The 4,768-nt window shown below is 45.7% G+C and overlaps 1 pseudogene; it reads left to right on the forward strand.

The window, feature by feature from the left end:
• Nucleotides 1-4,246, forward strand: part of LOC109391599 (60S ribosomal protein L13a-like) — an 8,314-nt pseudogene extending 4,068 nt beyond the window's left edge.
• The last annotated feature ends 522 nt before the right edge of the window (nt 4,247-4,768 follow it).

Consider the following 4,768-nt stretch of genomic DNA (forward strand, 5'->3'; position numbering starts at 1 on the left):
GCTACCATGTGTAGCCAGCAGCCAGCGTGAGCGGCCAGCAGCCGCAGTGAGCAGCCATCCAGAAGCCGGCGACTGATCTGCCTCGCCCGGGAAGAGCGCAGTGATGGTGCCAGCTTGGGCCAGTGAAGCGACATCCTCCACAACTAGACTGAAGAGCAAAGCAACAGAAATTTGTCCATTCCCCTCCCCCTGATTCCCCAATAAAAAAAAATCTAAAAAAAAAAAAAAATTTGGAGCCAGCTGAGTGGCTCAGTTGGTTAAGAGCTTGCTTAAGAGTGCAAGCTCTGGGCAACAGGGTTTCCAGTTAGATTCCCACATGGGCCAATGAGCTGCTCCCAAGCTGAGCTGCTGCTGAGCTGCCAACAGGTGGCAGGATGGCTCAGGTGGTGAGAGCACTTGCTCCTAACAACAAGGTTGCCTGTTCAACTCCTGCATGGGATGATGGTCTACGCCCACATGCAAAAAAGATTGAACACAGCACCTCGAGTTGAGTGGCAGCGAGCTGGCGACTGGACTTGGCGACTGGCCAGATGGCAACTGGACTTGGAGCTGAGCTAGCTGCGCCCTCCACAACTAAGACTGAAGGACAACAACTTGGCTGTTCCCCTTCCTCAGTTCCCCAACACTGTTCCCCTCCCCAATTCCCCAATAAAATCTTTTAAAAAAAAGTTTTGGGGAGGCCAGTTAGCTCAGGTGGTTAGAGCACAGGCTCATAACACCAAGGTTGCCGTTTCGATTCCCACATGGACCAAGGAGCTGCGCCCCTCCCCCCCAACTAGATTGAAGATAACTACTTGATGTGGAGCTGATGGGTCCTGGAAAAACACACTGTTCCCCAATAAAATTTATTTAATAAATACATAAACTAATAGCTAACATTTCTTTTTAAAAAGTTTTAATGGCTCTAAGAGCTGTGTAGTAATACTTTGTCTACGATCTCGTTTGTGAGAGTTTTAGGAAATCAACAATTAGAACAGCCAGTTCAGTTTCAGTATCTGCTGGTGAGCTGGAAAACACAAGTTTAATCTTCCCACATGGTCAGGTACTATAATATACTTTGCAGGTGTCAGATGTGAGACAATACTTGGGGGCAGGATGAGCCTGGTGTTGTGCAAGGGCATTTCCAGACAGCCAAGGAGTCACAGACATTGCCCTTCCCTGTACCTTGTGATCAGAAACGAAAAGATTATTTTTAAATAAAATGTGTTTGCTTGCTCCTCACATTTGATCAATATTTTGGCTGGAAATAGTGGTCTGGACTGAAAACCCTTTTCTGTCTAAATTTTGAAACCATACAACCATTGTCTCTTTGCTTCCACTGTCTTTGAATGTTCTCTTCATTCTGCCATGAATGCACTTCCTCCCTCTCTTTTTTCTGACTAATTTCTATTCATCCTTTCTATCCCATGATAGACATTTCTAGGATAGACCAGTATCCATTGAATGAAAAACTACATTGAATTAAGTGGCTTCCCTTGGCTATTCCAGCCACTGAAATGTGAGTGGAGATGATATACATCACTTCTGTATGTCACTCACTTCTGAGCAGAAACATCAAAAAGCTCACACACGGGCCGGCCAAGTGGCTCAGTTGGTTAAGAGCTCGCTCAAGAGTTTGAGCTCTGAGCAACAGCGGTTCGAGTCCCAGCCCGAGCTGAGCAGCTGCTGAGCTGCCANAGCTGTTGTTTAGCATTTTAGCTGTAGAGGGCAGTGTCACTGGCCCTCATATGTGGGATCCGAACCGGGGCCCTCTGGCATCCCAAGCCAGCTCTTAACCAACGCGTCCCTCAGCCGGCCCCTGTTTCTACTTTTTTGATAGCTTGAAAAATGCTTCTATCAACATTTGTGTATGGGTATTTTGTGTGTTTTTATTTCTATTGGGTAGATACGTAGAGGTGGAATTGCTGGGTCATATGATAACTTCATTTTAACATTTTGAGGAACTCTCAGACTGTTTTCCAAAGCAACTGCACTATTTTACATTCCAGCAATGTATAGGGGTTTTGATTTCCCCACATCCTTGCTAACACTTGTCATTTTGTATCCTTTTCTATTATAGCTATCCTAGTTGGGGTGAAGTGGCATCTCCTTGTGGTTTGGATAGTTATTACTTTCTGTTACTATTTTTATTGATCACACAGCCCACACTGCAGCAGGTCCTTCCACCTGTCCTTCCCCTGCTCGCAATGCTCCACAACTCCTTGGTGCCCTTTGAAGAAAGTTGAAGGAGCTCTGGTCATTGGAATCTGGCTCTTACTGCCCCACCCTCACCCCCTTCCTGTACCATACCTCCTTCCAATGAATCTACAAATCTGGCAACTGCTCCTTACTGTCAAAGAGAGGCAGATTATGGGGTTCAGACAGGTGTGGGTTGGAATCCTGGCTCTGATGATCTTGGGAAGATGGATTTAGCTCTGTGACCCTCAGTTTCCTCATCAGTTAAATAGGAATCATAATTATTCCCTTTCTTAGAGTTCAATGAGACAGTCACGTCAACTTTTTAGTGCAATGCCTGGCATTGAGTAGGGGCTGTATTTATCAGGAAGTTCCAGGAAAAACAACAACTAAGTTCAACTAAAAAACAACTCAAAACTATTTTGAGGGGACACAAAAGGAATGAACTGGCTCATGTAACTGAAAACCTAGGTGTCTAGAAGTTGGCTTGACTTCAGGCATAGCTGGATCAAGAAACTCCGGTGTCACCAGGAATTTAACTCTCCTGTTTCTTGGCTGGACTGGGCTTTCATTTTATCAAGTTCACCTTTGGGTGGCAGAGATTCTGCCTGGCACTGTGGATCTATTTATGCCCACTCAGCAGTCACTTGGAAAGAGTCATCCAACTGCTCCAGGATTTGAACAGAAGTCCCAGTACTGATTGTCACTGGTCCAGTTCAGATCACATGTCATAACCAAACCAGTGCCCTGGGGATGGGCTGCTCTGATCTGTCAGGTTGGAGAATGTGGGAGAACCTCCCAAGGTTGGTCTGAGCATCTTCATCTGGGCTATAGAGAATCCTCAAATCATGGTTGGTTCTGTTTCAGGCATCTGAGATGAGAAGGCTGTGGAGCCACAGAAAGGTCAGGAGTTCAGTTTGGGAAATTCATTTTGGGGCTGGTTAGGTTTGCAATGCCTTCCAGCCATCATATGTTGCCATTGAGTCATCAGCTGGATATATGACGTGCATTCACCTAATGTCTTGGTGACTCACATTCTTTATATTGCTTTTATGAATATGTAATTTCATTTTTATTTGAAGGATACAATTGAGAAGTGTAATAATTATTATGTATAATTTCTCCACCTAGAGTTGTCTTTTCTTTTTTTTTCCTTACTTGTCTTTCTTAGAAGTCCTGGCCGTGCCTCTCAACTCAACTTTCCATATGATCCAATCTGATTATCCAATCAGATAATCTATAGGTAGCATTTTGTTTTCCTCCTGGGATCTTTCTGCTGGGGAATTCCTCCTGTTATCCTCCTGGGAATTCTCTTCATCTCCTATGTTGGGACCTGTTTTCTCAATCTCATGTCTTCTTTTTTTCTTGCTTTATCCCCTTGTTTTGGTGGCGTGCATTATGCAGTAACTTTCTGAGAACATAAGAGTATGGGAGATAACATTTTTGAGCCCTTCCATGTTTTACAATGTCTTTATGGTGGTGGGGTAGGTCCTGGTGCCCCATGGCCGAGGCCATCTCCTGGGCCACCTGGCAGCCATCATGGCCGAGGAGGTAAAGCTGGGACCGAAGGTGGTGATTGTGCACAACATTTCTGGCAATTTCTACAGAAACAAGTTGAAGTACCTGGCCTTCCTCTGCAAGCAGATGAACACCGACTCATCCCAAGGTCCCTACCACTTCCAAGCTCCCAGCTGCATCTTTTGGTTGACTGAGTGAGGATGCTGCCCCACATGACCAAGAGGGGCCAGGCCACCCTGGACTACTTCAAGGTGTTTGATGGGATCCCGCCACCCTATGACAAGAAAAAACGAATGGTGGTTCCTGCTGCCCTCAAGGTTGTGAGTCTGAAGCCCACAAGGAAGTTTGCCTAACTAGGGCACCTGGCTATGAGGTTGGCAGAAAGTACCAGGCAGTTACAGCCACTCTGGAAGAGAAGAGGAAGGAGAAGGCCAAGATCCATTACCAGAAATAAAAACAGCCAATAAGGCTACGGAAACAGGTGAAAATGAACATGGAGAAGAAAATTGACAGATACACAGAGGTCCTCAAGACCCATGGAATCCTGGTATAAGTCCCCCACCCCCCAAAAAATTGACTGTTAATTCCCCATGCTTGGCCTGGCCTGCCCTTCCTCCATCTCTGTTCTTGGATGTGGGGGACCTCCAGGGGCTGCCTTCCAGGGGCCATGGGCAGCCTGGGCCTTAGAAGGCTGAGAACACAGAAGGGGATGTAATCACTACTATTTAAGAAAAGGCATTTTAAAAAGTTTTAATGGTGGGTAGATAGTAGAAGAGGGTAAAGGGAATTAAATATATGGTGATGGAAGGAGAATTGACTGGGTGCTAAACACACAATGTGGTATATAGATGATGTATTACAGAATTGTACACTTGCAACCTATGTAATTTTACTAATCATTGTCACCCCAATAAATTTTAATTAAAAAAATTTTGGGGGCCGGCTGAGTGGTGCATTGGTTGAGAACTGGCTTGGGATGCCGGAGGGCCCCGGTTCGGATCCCACATATGAGGGCCAGTGACACTGCCCTCCACAGCTAAGATGCTGAACAACAGCTCAACCTGGAGCTGGGCTG

This window comes from Hipposideros armiger, unplaced genomic scaffold (assembly GCF_001890085.2).
Source record: "Hipposideros armiger isolate ML-2016 unplaced genomic scaffold, ASM189008v1 scaffold_298, whole genome shotgun sequence".
NCBI classification, from domain to species: Eukaryota; Metazoa; Chordata; class Mammalia; order Chiroptera; family Hipposideridae; genus Hipposideros; species Hipposideros armiger.